Source organism: Balearica regulorum, chromosome 3 (genome assembly GCF_011004875.1).
Source record: "Balearica regulorum gibbericeps isolate bBalReg1 chromosome 3, bBalReg1.pri, whole genome shotgun sequence".
NCBI classification, from domain to species: domain Eukaryota; kingdom Metazoa; phylum Chordata; class Aves; order Gruiformes; family Gruidae; genus Balearica; species Balearica regulorum.
The window spans coordinates 89586050-89605271 of NC_046186.1; the positions used below are offsets into that span (position 1 = coordinate 89586050).

At 39.8% G+C, this 19222-nt stretch overlaps 1 long non-coding RNA gene across 5 annotated transcripts in view; it reads right to left on the minus strand.

The window, feature by feature from the left end:
* The window catches only part of LOC142601060 (uncharacterized), a 123642-nt gene that overhangs the window by 29592 nt on the left and 74828 nt on the right, over positions 1 to 19222 (minus strand). For 2 of the 5 annotated variants that reach the window (XR_012834628.1, XR_012834624.1), the window contains exons 1-5: positions 18130 to 18338; positions 15552 to 15609; positions 15287 to 15468; positions 1850 to 1936; positions 1461 to 1608 (exon numbers count right to left, since the gene is read on the minus strand). This is a non-coding gene — a long non-coding RNA (uncharacterized LOC142601060). Of the gene's footprint in view, positions 1 to 1460; positions 1609 to 1849; positions 1937 to 15286; positions 15469 to 15551; positions 15610 to 18129; positions 18339 to 19222 lie in introns of those variants that run through there. The other 3 variants (XR_012834627.1, XR_012834626.1, XR_012834625.1) reach the window with 2 other exon arrangements.

Sequence of the window (19222 nt, forward strand, 5' to 3'; positions counted from 1 at the left end):
TAAATACTTGCTTTCTGCACAAGTTAATAGGTTTTCTGCATGCAAGGGTAGAGGAAGTTTAAGAAGGTCATAATTTCCTACTAGCTATATTAAGAGAGGGTCACTTGGAGGTGCTGTGCATCCCAAAATGAGTTGCAAAAGTTCACAGGAATCCCTTGATAATGACATTGCCTTTTGCACTTCCATGACTCTGAATTTTAGTTCTGTTTTCCAGAAAGGAAGTTTCTGGCCTATCTACTACAAAATAGATGTAAAAATACAGGTTAACACAGAGCAGAGTGTCTGATAACCAAGTTTGAAAGGAGCAAGCTGCTATAGCAGAAAACAGGCAAGCCTAAAATAAATATATAGACTTAATGACAACAAGTGTAAAGTCAGTCCTTGTGTTGCATTCTTTTTGGCTCAGATCCTGAAAATAATTTTGTGATAACACAATAAGGACTTCAGCTTTTTGGGGCAGACAAGTTTATTTTCACACTGTCCCAACCTTGCTAAGGTGAAATTAAGGAGCTATAATTTTTAACGCTTTAGTTATTGCAGACACAGCAGCTACAGCAGGAACTGCACTTCTGTACCCTCCAACCCTTCCTCTTGCAGCCTTCAACACATACCTCACAAAGACCTAACAGGAGCATTGAATGAAAACAGAAGTGTGGGCCAGCCTGTGATGTTCTGTTGAAGCTGTTGTGATCTTTTCTCAACCTGGTAAAGCAGAAGACAGTAGGTACAGAGGTTATAGATGGGGAAGCAGCTGGAAGGGTGATATGTCAAATGGGAGAATAATACTGTGGGGCTGGTGATGGAATTAAAGTATTTATCTCTTCAAGATGATAGTAATAACATCCATTGTTTCTGCTTATCCGTATCATTGAGAATATGCCTCATGTGAGAAACTCCCTGTCCTTCTTTAATAGAAGGTAAGAAAATGCTTTAATATTTCACCAGAGTTAGTACAGCATTTTGGAAAATTTTGTGTAGTCAGTGTGGACAAGGTGAGAAACATTTTGGTGGTTATATTGAGGAATGCTGGCAGAATTTAAGGAAGTGGTTACTAAAGTATGTAGAGTGACTGTAGAAATGTTCCAGAATGTGTGATTGCAGCACAGGCCCCCTGGCATTTTAAAGACCCCTAAAGGTATCAGCACACTTACATAAAATCTACTGGAAGAGAATGAAAATGTGTACATATTAATAGTTAGCTGCATTTTGGGGAGCAAATTAATCTCCAGCAGCATTGGTAGGTTAATCAATGCTGTTCCACAAAGCTAAACCAGTTCTTGCCAGGAACAGACCTCATCTGCCCACACAGGTGGTCTACCTTGACTGTGGCAAACAGGACAGGGAGCTAATCAGGTTTTAGAGCTCGCAGTAGCATGTCTACTTTGGCCTGAGGTTATGCAGATGTCAAGCAAAACGGCCATTTCAAAACCAAAGGAAGTGCAATAGAACTTCATGGCTACCTTGGCTTGTCTCAGACAGAAGTTTCGCATAGCTGGCCTCAGTTTATCACTGTTGAGTTCAGGGGGATTTGTAGAGGGCTTTTCTTGCAGCTGGCAGAATGTGTCACATTTATAATCAGCGTCTAGTACTGCTGCAGAGGAGTTGACGCTGAATGGCAAAAAAAATATTTTGAAAGAGAAAAATCAGGATGAAATACATAAATGATGAAATATAAATGCAATATCTTTGTGCTTTTGTATTTGCTGCGTTATAAGAATGCATCCAGCCTAAACTGTAATGAAGCTCTCCCCCTGAACTATTATTAAGAAGTCCAGCATATAAACAAGTATGTTATTCATAAGCCAAATTTCATAAAGCAAATGAGCAAATGTAAAATAGACAGATTTACCCTGAAGAGTCTACAGTCAGTGACCTGAGTACTTATCAGAAATTACTGGCTTTCCTTCTTCAGAGCATTCAAACTCCAAGAACACATCTACAAGAAAGCATGGGGGAAAACTTGAGCATGCAGCGAATCAATAGGAAGTAAGCAAGAAATGGCTGTGAAGTAACTAGGAGATAAGTAGATTAATCTGGCACAAAAGTTGGCAAGGTTTTTTCTGCTTGAGGTTTACTATCTGAAATTTGAACGGAACATGGAGTCTCCTGTGGGGTGTTTAACCTCCTGGAATCCCATTTATCTCAGGGAGTAAAATGGTCAGTTGCTTCTAAAGGAAGATCAGTAGCCCAGAAGATTTGCTACAAGCTGCCATGATTCATTAATTGTGGAGGAAAATATGCCAGTTTGATATTTATCTGATTTTTAATTATGATTATTTTTACATACAGACAAAGTAAACCTCAAAACAAAAAGGTCACTTGAACCAAGAAATCAAAACCTAGGAAATCTCAAATGAAACATGGACTTTTTTCATATATTTTTGATGTTGTATTTAGTGATTTTGTTTTATTCCCGAAGCAAGAATTTGATAAAATCAAAACAAAATCACAAAGGGTTACAATGTTGATGAATCTATGTTTTAAATGTAAACTTTGACCATGTTAAAAACCACAGTAGTTGTAAGAGTTACTAATGCACAAAGAGTTATCGCCAGAGTTAAGAGCAAGCCTGTCTGGCGTGTGACTGAGGAGGTCCATGTACACCCTTGGTACATTAAAGCCTGCCACACAGTACACCCAGAATCCTTGCTATGCGGTGCCTGTCCACCTCCTCTGATTAACTGGTTGGAGCATGGTTAGCAACCAGAGATTGCTCTTTTCTTCATCCCTTGCAGATGGCACAGCGCACTAAGGAGAAAACCATTATACTTTTCTGAGTCCGGGGGCAACAACTGCATTTTGCTGAGCAGAGGACCTTTTCTTCCTTCCGAGCTGATGAGACAATGAGCTACAAAGCACAATCTGGTCCTCTTTGTGGAAGCAAAGATACAGAAGAAAGAATTTACAATGCTGTTACACTCAGATCTTTGGTGTTTTTTTTTTTTTTTCTTAAATTTGATGAGAAGATCCTAGGAAATTATGTGCTTATGTTAAATGTAACATTAAGGTTGATAAATCAAGTTCTCAAATGTCATGAAATGCGGAAGTCAGGCTGTAGGCTCAACCTTTCCTCTGGCTCTTTGCCTCTTTCTTTATATAGAGTCAGTCTTTATGCTCTTATAAATTATTTCTCAGACTACAGAAGAGTCAGTATAACACAAACTGGAATTCTCTACAAAGCTTTATAAATAGTACACACATGAAAGAAAATGCTGTGCAGCTGGCCTATATAAGGAAAGGAGTAATTTACTCACAAACACTTTCGTATGTTCTTCCTAGCGTTTCAGTTTGGCATGATCATCTCTCTGTCTTGATCATTTCTCTGCCATTATTCATGCACGGAGATTTTGGATATCATTTATATTGTGGAGGTGCTGTCCCTCCCAAAGATACTGATATTCATGTGCAAATGAAAGTATTCATATGTGAATACAAGTATTCATTTTTTCCTGCCAAGACTGCCGGCTACTGAAGATAAGCCTTTCTGGCCTCAAAGGAAAGAAGAGGAAAACCGTGGAGGTAACAAAGTCTTTAAGGCCTTCTGCTTCCTGGATAGCCCTGACTGAACAGCTATCAGCAGTAGCAGGGCAGAACTCTGTGCAAGGTTGGATTTGTCTAGGATCCCCCCTACAGACACAATAAACAGTGATTGCTGGATGGCAGCCATCCTCAAGTGTGGCCAAGGAAGACAATACTGATCGTTTGCCTTACTGCCCTTTCCTTAGGCACCAGTCACCCCACATGACATCTTTCTTCTTCTTGCACTCAGTAAACCCCTCACAGATCAGCAGAGGAGGTATACTGTAAATGGGGCTGTTTCATACGCACAAGTGTACAGCAGTTCCATAGGAGGAGGGTGGCATGCAGAGTTCCATCTTCTGTCAGAATCCCAGCCCAGCATCCACGCTGTTTTCCCCATAAGCTGCCTCAAGCTAGGGAAAGTGCCATGATGAAGAGCAGACTGTGTGACTGCTCGTGTGTGTGTGCAAAATATCTCTTCCACGTGTGTAACAAAAACTGTGCTGAAACATGAAGATTTATTTTTCAAAGCAGGATATTATTTGCTGGATGAATGGCAAAGAACCTGGAAGAAGACATCCCCCGTGATGACAGTCTTATGCAAACAGTATTCTCCAGGTTCCTTTAGAAATGTAAGTCTCCTAACAAGAGGGAGAGAGACTAAAGATTGTGAATATATGGATAGATATAGACTGTCATATATGGACTTTCTAAAGATTGCTTTCAAATTACCATTGTTACATGATTAATTTAAACACAGTGTTTCAGCAGAGCCACCTACTTTGTCATGTAGCAACTATAGAATAAAATTTCCAGGTATGATTATATATTGGTCCTTTTCTTACAGTGTGAAAATGCTTCTGCCTTTAAATGGTGCAGCTTAGAACTTCTGGTATCTGCTGGGGGAACGCAGAGTGCACAGAAGCAAAGTACTTTAGTTTCCACCACTTTAAAAAATATAAATGGGAACACTTGAGACACAGTGATTCACCAAGGTAACTGCATTATAAGTTCGCCACAAAAACAGCTTTGTAATGCAGCGTTAAAGGGGAGATTATATGGAGGACATGAGGACATGATTCCTCCCTCAGCACCGATCCACTGACACAAAGCCTAAGAGATAGGGTGGGCTGCAGTCCTTAACTTCTCCCTCCCTGCACACCAGGAGCTCCACACCTGGGGCCGAGAAGCCCCATTCCTGCCCTTCACCCAGGTCAGCCCACTCAGGCAGTGCTATGCCATGGTGGAAACTGGCCTTAAGTCTGGAACACAGTCAGAAAGAAGAAAGAGAGAAGGAGAGGCTTAGATGCTTGTAGCAATCAGATCTGGTTTGCATACCACCAGGCTTCCCAAGATGATTGTCCATGAAGCTGTCAGGAGATAAATAGCACCTAAGCAGGCTGTACTTTTATTTCTCAGTATGTCAAGGAATATAGTCCAAAGGATATCCTGGATATACCCCATGTAAATATGAATGCACCGGATTAGAAAGAAGTCAACTGGTCAAGGTTATTACCCTGGTTAACATCCACTGAGATTTATCAGGCTCCCGACAGCAATTTTCATCACACAAGTAAGCGCAGTATTATTATGTCTGTGACTGAGCACTCTTGAAATTTTGATAGCTTTCAGTCAGATACTTATCTCTGGACACAAAGAGAAATTTTACAATTATAACACTGCACAGATGTCTCAGCTTTAAATAAATTATTTCAACTTTAGCCAAAGATTTGGTGCACACTGCTTTATAGCAAGTACCTACTGCATGCACATTTTTGAGTGGTCTCATATTACTCTTTGTGGAATTATATTTACATATTGTTCATAAGGCTGTGTACTTGCTCTGAGGATATATTCAAGGTGAAAACTTGCTCTTAAGTGACATGTTTTGCATTTTGCATCTGTATTGGAGGTCAGGAGGGAGAAAAACACCTCCAGGTCTTGGGGGGCAGCCACAGAGCCTGTTCCAGCACGGCCAGGCTGAAGGTGAGTGAACAGCTGGCAGGGCCTCCTCCACCACCGTCACACACTGGTGAAAGTAATGAGAGCCTGTGCTTTGCACGAGGAAAGGATGCTTCACCACAGAAACGAAGCATCACAAATTACTTCCTGTTCCTACTGAGTCCGCTGAGGACAAGCTCTTCTCTGAGGCACAGTGGTTTGGGTACTTCCACCAGAGTCTTCATTTTGGGCATTACCCATGGTACGATTTAGCCTAATGTGAACAACTCCCTGGCAAGCCAATTTTTTTTTTTTACATAAGCCTGTTGGTATATCATAATGTTATATTTAAGTTCCCTCCTATTAAATGCAATTCTTTGTGTCTTAAATTATTTTAGACAGTTTCCTTTTACATTAACTAGAATTAACATTTACATTGTGATATATTGCAAATGACAGCTGTTGGAGCAACTTTTTCCCCCAAGAACTATATTTCCTACCAGCCAGCTAACCTCAGAATTTTGGGGAATTATTATATAATGTTGTTTCCAATCAAAATAAATGTGTTCAGTTTTCCTATAGGCAGAGGCATTAAATAACAGTTACACAGCTCGGTCCTGTTCCAACTAAAATTGGTGGCAAAACTCCCACTGACTTCATGGGAGCAGGATTTAGATCATGGTTGATTTACTTTAACATTCGTAGAAATTATGGGTTAACCTCTAAAAGTAGGGAAAGTTTGGCCACATAAGCCTCCAAAGACCTAGATATTTAAAAATATCTGTTGGTGCTACTTATACGTCATTCTGTATACTTTCAGTCTCCCCTTCATACACTTTCATTAATCTCACAGAAAGATTTGTGAATATAGTGAAAACAACTGCAATAATTAATGCTTATTTTTAGGGGCAATTGCAATCAGCAGGAACGGGAAGTTTACCTACCCTCTTTTCTCCAGACAAGGAAACCAATCTTTTGAAGGTTAGCTGCCAAAGTAAAATCCAGAGAGAGGGTTTTGCATGTTTAAACACACCGATGCACAAACTTAAACCTCCCTTATTGTCCCCCTAGATCCAGAGGTGTCTAAATTACCCAGCCTCTTAAACAACATCCTATCTTCTTGTGCCAGAAAAAAATATTTCCAGCTGTACGATGTCTGGTGTGCCATTTTTTTTCAGAGATTGTTACTATTTTCAGCTGTGAATCAAGCTTTCCCTGGTCAGCTCTGCCATTCCCCACTCCAAGGAAGGAGGACCATGAGAAGTCGCTTTACACGGAGGAGCCCTGCACTAAGGAAATATGTAAGTCCTGACCCACGTTGAGAAGGTGAGGAACTTCTCCATGCAATTCCTCCAAACCTTTTTTAAGAAAGAGACTTCCCTCAGAAGAGTTTGTCCAGGTTAATCCTTCCAGGTCTCCACAGCAGCTTGTGGAGGACAGTGTTACTCAACACAAGCAAAAAGTTTCAGGAGACTCTAACCTTTAAGACTGCATAAACTACATCATTTATGCAGAAATCCCGAGAGATAGCATACCTCCACAGCATGAGTCCCTCCCTATTTTTTCAGGCTTCAAGGAAATGCATGGTTATTTGTTGCAGGCCCAAACCAACAGCAAATATCAATATTTCTTGCCTGACTCAGCTGCTCTACTTAGTGTATTGATCTGCCCTTACCTTCCCATTCCTGTTCCTGTGCACTGAGGGAGGACAAATAAGCAGGTTCACAGCATTTATTTATGTCAGCTCACCCCAACACCCATCCCAGGGACACAACAAGAATTCTTATTTCTTCCCTTTCCTTTGCAGGGGTGCAAAATGCAAGTCACAGTCTAGCCTGCCACACTCTGCTCGATGTGCATGAATAAAATATGTGAATGTAAAAACCTGAAAATGTTATTACAAAGGGCACGTGGGGCTTAAGTTACCTGCAGCCCTGCATGTCACAGTGCCTCCACCCGTACTGCCAGCTGTACGTACCCACAACTTCTCCCCTTCATCACAGCTACATCCTGCCCCGGTTGGTAGCACAGTGACAAAAGACGTGCAACCTCTTATCCCACCAGGCACATCACTTACAGGAATAATGTTAGGAAAAGCATAAGAATGAAAAAAAATCAGATATTTTTTTTTTTTTTAGATTCAGATCAGTTAATAATATCACTTTACTGTCACAGAATCTGAATTCTTTGCTACAACTGAATAAACTGTAATACATGTTTTTTAAATGTCAGAAATCCCTTCTGTATTCAAACTGATAAAGAATAATACTAATAATTTTCCTGTAATACTTGAGGCAATAAAATACTACAAAAGGATGTTTTCCTCACCAAACTTTATAAAATCTTGAAGGCTTAGTGGATTTCAGTTCTTTTTCAATAGATGTTTATAGAAAATGAAGAAAAAGGCCATTTTTATTATTTTCAGCTGCAGCATTCTTACAATGCTAAGAATCTTTCACAGTACACCAGGTAAAGTTCTTGCCCTTAAAAAAATGCAGTGGCTTTGTAACTAAAAAATGTTACCCTTCTGGTCAAAATAATTCACCAAGAAAATGATACTCAGTCATGAAAATCAAAATTAGAGACAAAATTATCCCCTTTAACAACATTTTGTGCTAGTTCTGTTCCACAATTATTAGAAGTCAATGCAAAGAAAGGAACATAAACCAGACATGAAATAATAACAAAACCTTGTGCATTAATAATTACATATATCATAACAATTCAAAACTCAGACCAAAGAAAAGTCAAATCCTTCCACAGGAAAAAAAAAAAAGGAATATTTTTAGTTTTCTTTAATTTTATAGTCAAAAGCTAACTCCCTTTTGTTTACTGTTCCATAATATCCTAATATTAATGCAAAATATACCAGGACACTTACAACAGGAATTGGTTGTACTATCATAGGATCATTCAGGTTTTGCAAAACACCAGTTCCTCATGATACCAATGTGACTATGACTGCTTTTAGACATTGATTTTGATTTACCTTTGTAATCATCTTAATTTTAAATGGCAAGAGAGAAACCTAGCAGCTTTTAAAAAACGCCAGCTGACTGCTACAGGTAGAGTAGTCATAAAGCACAAATACAATAACTAACAGGGGGGCCAGAATGAACCATGGTGATATAGCAGATGCTTCAAAGTACATTGTTTTCTTTCAATTTAGGATGCAGAAATTCATTTAGAAAGAAGAGGTGAGGAACAAAGATTTCCCACTCTTCTCAATTATTGAAGCATCTTGAACGTCGGTGGAGCTATGTACATTTAAATTGTTGAGTCTTTAGCAATATATTTTCTTTTTTTACCATGAAAACAACACTTCTAGGTTAACTGAGTGTAAAAAGATTCTGTACTCTTCCCGAGTCAGAAAATAACCTGAAACAGCTCCAAAAGAACTTTTCAATTAGTCTCAACATGCAGTAAAATGTGCAATCCACATTTTAACAGTATTTATTAGGTTTCAGTTAATGTTTCTATGGGTAACAACCACTAAGTGTGCTTATTCATCAATTTACATTCTTCTACACTCACCATCAAAAAAAACCAAATTAGAAATCTCCCCCTCCATATTTGCAGTGGGATGTGGTAATTGATATCTCCCCCCCACGGGTGCTCAGTCTTTACTGAGTCTACTCAGTCTTTACCATTTTATCCAAAAAATAATTATTTCTATAAAATTGGTGTATGTGGTGTACCACATTCTACTATTTAAAAAAAAAATTACAAATGCAGCATTGATCCTAGTTTTTTTACTTTTGGGAATCTCCTCCTGTAAATTTACTCAGAAATTGCAGTAAGATATTTCCCTGGAAGGCCACAGATTTTTGGGAGCTGTGAACGGCCTGTGGGCAGCTGGTCCACACAGAATCTTACATAGGACAATTCCACTGTTCCTGCACTTGAAATGCTTCCTAGCCCTTCCCTCCAGTCTGCATTCATTCAGACAAAATGACCAGAATGAGGTTTGACCAAACAGGGGGAGTCCCAAAGCCTGCATCAATCAGCTAAGCTCTGCTGAAGTCAATGAGCCAGTTTATCCTGGCTGAGGTACTGGCCCCTAATTTCTGTAAAAGAATTCATCTGCACATTTGGTACAATAAAACCCAACAAAGCTGTGAAATTTCCATTTCTGAGTTGGATAGGTCTGGGGAGGTCGGTCATGGATGGAAGCAGCTCTGGTCCCAGTGCCGGCAGGGGAGGGAAGGACCCCTCTGGTGCTGCGCTGGGCATTATCGCACGAAAGGCAGTGTGTGATGCCCTAGCAAGTATTAATCTGGAGTGCAGTGTCTCTTCTTTTCCTCTGCTAGAGTGTGTATAATATGTGTGTAAATAAACTTGTAGCCCAGTGCCAGGTACCGGCTCAGCCATCCACCAAATACAAGCTTCACGTATTTATTGATGCCTTGTCTGCAGTGCATTCAAAGGCCAGTATGGATTACCTTGACTTGATATGACCTGGAAATTTCTGTTAACCAAAAGTGCTCAACCTGCATGTCATTCCTCAAGCTAATGAGAAGCGTTAACTTCCATAAAGGTGCCTGTCAGCTCACTTTCCTGCACCCTCTGTTTATGGTATGTCTTGGGCGTTCTTGTATTTCATATTCCTAATATAACTTTTACAAGTGTGAAAGAACATCTGATGAAAGTGCTTTTGTTATCCTGATTCTAGAAGATACAATCAATTACAGACCTCCTTGTGTCTGTTAATAATCTTTTTTTGTTCAGATTTTGTTTATTTATTTTCAAGTTTTTGTGTCTGTTGTTGTTTTCCCCATTTCTTCCTCTTTCCATTTCTTCAGTGTGGATCAAAAGAGAGACTGGTAGCAACATTGCCTATTGCTGGTTTTGCTCACAGAGGTGACAAAGGAATTAAAAACTTGACAAAAAACCCACTAATTCTCCATTAGTCAGTGTTCTCATTTACACCAGGCTTAATTTAAAACCATATGTGTATTTCAGATTGTGCCAGTGTAAATGACTACACAGGTGCAGAGCAATACGAAGTCTTGCCCAAAAACAGGGATGTTCAGATCATCCATGAATACTGTTACCCAGGAGACCACTTTATGCAATGAGGTTAGAGGAAATGACTGCAAGAGAAGTCTCACCTTGAGTTAATGGTCCAACACACAACAAATTTGAAAATTACAGAGGAAGAGGTGACTATACATGAGTCCAATTGTGCATACAACTGAAAAGACAGAAATGCATATAAATGGGCTCAGTATTTCACACCTCAGGGTAATACACATGGGATTAACCTCAGATAATCTACCCCTCTAGGACAAACTGCTAAAGGGTTTTTTTAAATTTATTTTCCAGTAAAGCCACCCTTGTATAGCTTGTCACATCACCACAGCCTCACTGAATTGATTACAGTGTGACATGCACAGCTGGATCACTGGAGGTGCAAGGATTGAAAGCGTGCTGGAAAGGGAACACAAGGAGTAATTAGTGACGTAATCTGCTAAGTGGTTTAAAATCCAAAGGGAAAAGACCACTGGGAGTGAAAGCAGAAGGTGGCTGTCTTTGCTTGTGTCTGAGAGACACTATGGAGGTGGTGAGCTGAGAAGAGAGGTTTCTTAGGAGGAGGTGGGCAGGGATGGCTGGGCCAGGCCCCTCCATGGAGGTGGAACTGGGTGCAGGGGTGTTTTCTGTGGACCCCTCCCAACCACATCTAGCTGTGGGGCAGACAGGATCATCAGAGGGATGACCGGGGTGGGTGGTGGGCTGGCAGCAGTCTGGCTGCTGGGGGATGCCTGCTCCAGGCAAACCACAACCTGTCCAGGACCTCACAGGCAGGTGGCATCTCGCTCCTTCACCAGTTTGACCTGTTTTGCCCAGGTCAATTTACTACTAATTCACTACTTTACCCCCCAGCCAGGGGTATTCACAGACAGATGAATAAGTCCCTCCTCTTCTTGTTCCAGTTGACAGAGTCTGTATTTTCTCATCTCTTTTATGCTGACAGTTTTATCATTTTGGGAATATCACTATTCTCAGAGACCATCTAGAAATCCTCTAAAGAAAATCTCGTTCTCTTTCCTGAATGCTTTCCCTTCGACTTTGCTGTTCTTCACTTTTACCACTTCTGCCTTCTTTCTCTTTATTTGCTCTGTATACCATATCACGATTTCAGCTCATTTTCTTGTACTTTGATCTCATGTGCTCATTCTCACAACAAATGTCATTTCCAAGAACCATGATTTTGGGGTCCTGGCTCTCCTATCTTTTTCTTCAATGTCCAGAGTCACAATACTTTTTTTTTTTTTCTCTTTTCAAGTCTCTCTGCTTTTCACTTGATTTGACTGCTCCTGTTCTTTTGTGCTTTCCTTGCCCTAAGAATCCCTGATCCTGTCTCTCCTCTGCTCCACATCACTTTTCTTTTGCATTTGTGCTGAAGTAAAAAAGGGGATAAAGTCGAAGTTGCCCTCCACCTCACCCTTCAAATCCTCTTGACATGTTTTACTTTTGACCCCTTTTCACCCAATTATGCAGTCCTGCCCCGTGTCTCCTACTGAATCTAATAATTCTTGTTTTCACAAACTTTCCTTTACCTTTTCACCTCCATTTTCTGTCCTTTCTTCAGATTTTGCCTTCATGTCCCAGTTACCAAGGCCATGAGTTCTAATACCAACTTTGAACATCTTTATTCCTGTATCACCTCTTAAAATGTTTTAATCAACTAGTTGTGATGTGAAAAATCTTTTTCGTTGTTATTTAAATGTAAATATAATTCAAACAAAAACATCTTGTGAATTAACTTATAACAGGTGCATTAGACATATGGAGTTCAATATAAGATTAAATGGTATTTTTATATATTCTTTCATTTTATTATGAAAAAGGGTGCTTCAGTCATTCAGGTTCACAGAATTATGAATTGACAATCATCACTGAGGAGAAGAAGGGTGTTTGTTCTACTTTGGGCTTTTTTAAGCAAACCTCTAGAGACTCCCCTGGGATCATTGGACCTAAGACTGAATGAAAAGTTAACATTTATTTTACTCCTCCCTAAGCCCCAGCAGATGTCACAGACTCTTCATATCTGTTCCTATTTGGCTTGATTTAATACGTGTTCTCAGAGGAATCTGCTGTCTTGAGCCTGGCAGAAAAGACGGTCGTTCCCCCGCCTAGCCAGCGGCACTGCGACCTGGCACTGGGAGCCCAGGTCTGGTGGAGACTCCTCCTGAAACACAGGCTCTTCTCACTCCAGACCAAGACGCAGTTAATCATTTTAATCACAGCAAACAACTTCAAAAGGGCAACCCCACCTTCAAGTATCCCATAGCATAGCTTTTTGGAAAATCCAGGTACATAGATTGTTCCAGATACCTGTAATAAATCAGATGGGGATCTTCTGAACATCAGGCTAGCCTGTCACTCCCTGGGGGTTTTGCTAATGCAGAAATGCCCGAACTTCACTTAGCCCCACACATCCTGCCCTGTTCATCCTCCCTCGTGCCAGGTTAAATCCCTCGGGAAAGCCAGGAGCAGAGCGGTGTGGCACAGCCCCGGGCAGGGGGCAGTTTGGGAACCCCAGTCAGGATGGGCTCACCCACCAAACCGCGGGACTGGGGGCTCCGCATATGTACAAGGTTGCACAGGGCCTGAAAAAGAGTCTGATGGTGCTTAAGAGTTGTCCTTAGGAACCTAAGTTGCCTTGTAGGTACAAGCATGCTCTACGTGGGATATTTCACAATTTCCTGTTTTCCAGGATACTAAATGATACTTGATAAAGTATAACTTAAGTAACTTCATCTATGGGAAGATATCCACAGTGTGACTCTCAAAATAAAACATTTCTGGCTTGGTCATCAACACTTTTAAACAACATTTTGAACAATTAACATTTTGCAGTGTTCCCATAAGACAAATCGTTTGCTTTCCATTAAAGAAGCGCCCATTCTAAGCCACTAATGCTGCTCACTGTTTTTTTCTGAGCAGTTATGAACACCCACCTAAACTCTGAGGATCTTGTTGGCTTCAGAAAGCAAAGTTTCTGAGGGAAATGAGGTTTATTTTTTCCTCTGATCTACCTTGCTTGAAAGAAAATAAATGCTGAAAGTGGTTTAGCACCATAAGTAAAGCTGTGGAAAATTAACACTGATGCTGAAGTTTTCCATCCCATGAAAGTCTAGATTTTCAGCCATGAGGGATAAAACTTATTTTCAAGATAACGATGCTGGCTGAGAATTTTTTTGGTGCAGATTCTCTGAGGTAAATCCCCCTGGGAGTAATGCACACATTGGAAAAGAGGACGGACAGATTAATTTTTCTGTATTAACCAAGTAATTGAGTGTTTTCTCAGTATTTAGAAAAGTCAAGTAGTTATATGGTTGCTATTCATTGACTTTGGGATTAAGTGTTCTCTCATATACAGTATTTCTCAGGTTCTTATGGCTTTTGTATAGTCTGTATTGATTTACTGTATATTTCATCAAAATTTCTCATGCCACATGTTTTTGCAGTCTGACAGTTTCAGCAAGCAGACTCACTGCAAACCTACATCTCCTTAGAATGCAGCCCTCCTTCCACTGGCAATAGTAATGTTATAAAATAACAGTGATTAGTCTCTGTCACTGTAAAGCGCTTAACCCATTTTTGCCAAGCCAGCCTCTGTTTCCATGGAAACAGAAGACAGTGACAAGGAAGACAGAACTTTTTGGTTTTTTTGCTTTTGTTGAATTTCAGCTGCCTTCCAGCTTCATTCAGAAAGTCCCCCTTCCTCCATACTTTTTTCATTAAACCTATAGATTTTATGATTCAGGAAGATTCAGTCATGTGAGGTTTTCATTTTGGTGCAATTGGTTTTAAAGAAACTTTGTGGCCAGCAAAACTTGACGGGATGATAGACTTGACTATTGGAGTCCTGGGTAAATTCACAAAGTGGTCTGAAGTCAGTTTCTCAGGGATAAAATGAAGCCCTGGTGGAGCCTGTTGGTGCTGTAGTTTAGCAAGAGTAGGACAGATACAAGCTATTACCTAGATTATCATTTTTATAATATTAAGATACAAGTGTAGAGATGACTAGAAGCATATACAATCAAATTAGATTTAGGTTATTATGTGCTTAGAAGGAGGCTTTTGGCCTTTCTGAGAAAATGAAGATACTTCTTTAAAGCCATGTGAAATATATGAATATCTCGCCCCACTGCATTAAGGACTGTTCAAAGGATATCTTATCAATTAGATTGCCTTGACTTTAAGTGAGGTTCAGAAAGCATGTGTTAAAATTTTAGAAATTAAATGTATCAAATCAGACTAGTTGTCTGTCTGTATAGACAAGTACTTTTAAAGGTCACAAAGGTGTACCATCACAAAGCATTATTTAGCTCACAGTAATGCTAAAGACAAGTACTATATTCCAAGAATGAAGAAGTTGTGCTTCTTTTCCATGCAAAACTTGTCCACAAACAAAAATGTGATTTTTTCATCAATTTTTTTTTCTTACCAGTAATTTTCTGACAAAAGCTGTTGCAGATAAATTAGATACCCAAAGTAACTGATTCACAAAATTTTCTGTTCAAAGGCTGACTGATCATATAAATCACTAACAGAATAGGCTGACATGTTACCCAGACAATGAAATGGGTCTTTCTAAAACAGAGGAGACTGATTACTTCATGGGGTTTTGATTCTTTTCTATTTTGGAAAAATATATGAGAAATAAGAGAACATCCACAGAGCTGGATAGGGAAGTTCAGAAAATTGATTTTAAAATCTTTTTCCTTCTCCTTTTCCTTCTCCATGTTTTTAAAAAGCATTGTGGCCTACTGAAGCCAAGAGGATTTGTAACTTTTATCATGACCTCTCTTATTACCTGCATTACGTACTGTATGGGAATGCTCACTGTGGACTAGCGTTTCTCTGGGACAGGTATAGCACAAATGCATGGCTGTTCTTGCCTTGAAAAGCTGATGACTTTGATTTCAGTGAACATCACCATGGTGCTCAGGTGCTGTGTTTCATCTGTTATTGTTGTAAAGTTGCTTGTTTTCATCCCTGACAGGGGAAAATAACGCAACGTAGTCAATATACATATGCCTTTTTTTTTTACATCTCCAAACAATAATTTATTTTCATACCCATGCATGTTCCTCCATAAACAGCACATTGTGACACTTTATCTTTGTTTCACTGCTCCTAAAGAAAAACATCATATTAAAAAGTCTGCTCAGGCTCCCCACGCTCCCTGAGAGCAGCCGCAAAACACCGTCCGTGCTTTGCCATCTGACTCCAGGCAATGGGGACCTACCCGCGAGAGCAGCATAACCCCTCTAGAAGTGGCACAGTTTTAAAATACCTCAGGTTTTTCCTTTATTATCATAGGAGAGACTTATAGAAAGCACAGCTCCGGACTTGCCAGTCCCATTCCTTCCACCCCAATGCCACCTTCTGCCTCCCTCCGAGTCCCCTCCAGCCACCCGCTGATTTCTGCGGCTCGGCGTGGGTCGTGGTGCTGCCCCAGGTGCTACCACCACCAACGGAGCAGGAGTCTCACCAGCCCAGAAGCAAGCCCTGGCTCAGAGCAGCCAGAGCTCTTTGGCACCACCAGAGATGCCCCAAACCCTGGGGCAACCGCTAGCACGATGCTGAGCCCTGTGGCACTGGCCATTTCTCAGGCATCTCAGAAGCTCCCCAGCCTCCACCGCAGGTGCCACCAAGGTTTAAGCAGCTGTTGGCGTGTACTTACATCGTTAGCAGCGTCACTTTGTTAGCACAGTCATTCTCACTGCTGACGGGATGCTGCTTTTCACACCCTTGTCCCTATCTGCTTTAGTCACCCTGCCACCACACATCAGAAGTTAAATAATTGGATTTTTCTGATGAATAAAATAAAATTCATCCCTCATATTTATGTATACAGAGAACAACTAGCTGATAAGATAGTCAATGCTCAATCTGATATTTTTTTCTTTTTTTACAACAATAATTGTTATCACCATGGACTTTTTACTGGGACCACCAATTAATTTCACAGAGACAAATGAGCAACAAAGATACAATTTTTTGCTGCTGTCACCATGGGACCAATTTCAGCTAACAAGGTAGTGGTGAAATCTTTCAGGTCTCTTTCCCAATCCTCTCAGATGTCTAGACCCACAAATTTGATTTTAACCAGAGTAAAGATCTCATCAAATATATTTATTTTCTTCTACAACAGCTAAGCATAACAGTTGGCTTAGCTACAATGAGTCCAGAGTTTCACATTGGTGTTTTCATAAAGGGAACCATCCAAGGTCCATTCCCTCCTTTTCACAATTCTTGTTTTACAAGAAGAAGGATGTCTTTAGAAAGTAATACCATGGGATCTTTACAATAGGTGTTCTGCAGTGGTATCACAGAGTATAATTTTGGGAACAGATTCTTCCAGTCCTTCCGCCCAAGTAACACAAAAGCAATTTGCAGAAATATAGGTCTAAAGAGGATCTTGCAAGATTACTTCATCCTTCTTTGCACCAAGGTAAAGCGGGATTGAGTGGAGCTATTCAGTGGAAGGGAGTAAATATGGCACAATGATGTCCTTCAGAACAAAAATTGCTATAGGGATGGGAATATCACATTGCAATGCATGTTTAAGAGTTTCAGTGAAAGTTTTTATCTCAAGGGTAGTAAAAATTTGATATATTAAAATTTGTACTGTTTGGAATAGGTTATATTTTTATTTAGCTAAATCTTAATGCCAGTGAAAACAAAGCAACAGGGCATACTCAGTAGCAGTTAAATAACATGCAGAATGTAAATTAAAAAGGCTGACTGAAAATGTAATATTTTATGCAAAAATATTTTCATTTTACTTGCATATTGTGAGATACGAGCATTCTTTTTTTTATATGTTGTCTGCTGTTTAGATTTGAAAGAGGTGAGTAGATCAACATAAAATTAAAATTTATGCCAAAATTCAAAGTTTAATGCCACCAAAATTTTTAGATTACAATAAAAATATGATTTAAAAATGTCTTCTCTTTTTTTCTGTGGATTCTTATGTTTTTAAACCAAGACATTTTACCTGATGAGAATTCAGCATACCGATTCCTTTTCTTCAATATTTTTGTTTAAAGTACTTACAACATGAATGGGGATAAACTTCTGATGGCTCAAAACTTATCCTCCTAGGGTTTTAACCAAGGGATTTTGGTACTAAGTGTTATGAGAACAGCCTGCTGAAAACTCATGCCAAGTTATAAACAATCCTTCCCAGAGGATATCATTTTTTCCATCACTATTCTCTTGTGATTTTCAGAAGTCGGTACGTGCTCTAAATTTCAGCTCTGTGACTGAGTTTGTGTCTTTATTCTGGCTTCTTGTCTCCATTTTTCTGACTCCCCTAACCTTCTTGGGTAAACTGTGTAAAAGATAATTTAGGCTGGCACCTCTCTGTTACTCCACCCAGCACGTTTCTCCAGCACCCATGCCCGGTCCTCGCTCATACTGTGCATGAAAATTTTAACTATGAGGCTTGTCTCTATGATTTGAATTTAGAAAGGAGTTGATGGGCTTCTAGAAAGTAAGATATCTACTGCACCAAGAGGACTGCAACACCAGTGCTCTCCAAGGATGTTTAATAGCTACAAGTAACCTTAATTAGTGAGAGGAAACAGGAAAAAAAAAAAACCACAAAAACATCAAGATGGACATCTGGTGCAGTTTTCTGATCCCTACCTCTTCAAAATGTAACTTGCAGGCAAAGCCTGTAAGCTGAGTACTAATCCTCCTGTGTCCTAATGGATCATGCACTGTGAAGAACACAACATTTTGATGATTTCCCTCCATGTATAAACAAACTCCATCTTCTGTTCCTGTTTATCTCTAAAATAAAAAGGTACTTAGCAGTTCATAAGCCAGAAAACTTGCCCATTAGTTCCCTTACTGCTACAATAATGCTGTCTTATGTACGATGAAATTTTTTCTACAGGAGTCAAACTACAATTAGAGAAAAACAGTGTCTGTATAGCGACAACAAGCAACTATCAGAAGAGGAGGAGGAAGGTTGAAGAGTTTTTGCCCTCTCTGAGTATGGCATCAACCAGCTTGGAGGAAGCAAGCGCTGAGCAAGCTGAGCTTGGAAGCAAGCATCCAAAGCGCTGAGGTGTCACAAGGCATTAATTTCTATCTGAAGTAAGGCAATTCTGGTCTGAGTTGTTCTGTCTCCAAGTTCCCTCCGCTGAAGGTTGTTAGGACTTCATTTCCTGGACTGCATGTCATGTTATTTTATTTCTGTCTTCACCCAGTATTCAAATCATTATCTTAGCTTAAGCTAGTATTTTTATTAATTAATTAGGCACACTTTAAAAAAAAAAAAATTTGGCACACTTAATTGCCCCCAACTTGTCCTACTTCCTATGGTGGACTAGTAGCAGAAGACCCACAGCATCCAAACTGTCCCTCATTTCATGAGAAGTCTGGTGAAGAATATGAAACAGCTCATAAATGAGAATTACTGTGTCATGATCCAGATTGCTGCTTTTAGGCTTGTCATTTTTTTATGCATCCCAGGAAAAAAAGCATGATAACACATAAGGCAAAGTATTCCTCTTGGGGAAAAAACTCATAAACAGTTATGATCTGAAAAAATACAGAGGAAATTATTGTCAGCTTTTTAGAAGCTGTGTTTTTAAATGTGTTGGTAACACTCTTGGAGTTTTCTCCAAGCATTTTTCTTTTTCTTTTTTTTTTTAGGCTTTCCAGTATGGAATTATTAATGGTCCAGAATAAAGTCAGAGATAATCCAGCAAGAAAAAAACCCAAACAAACA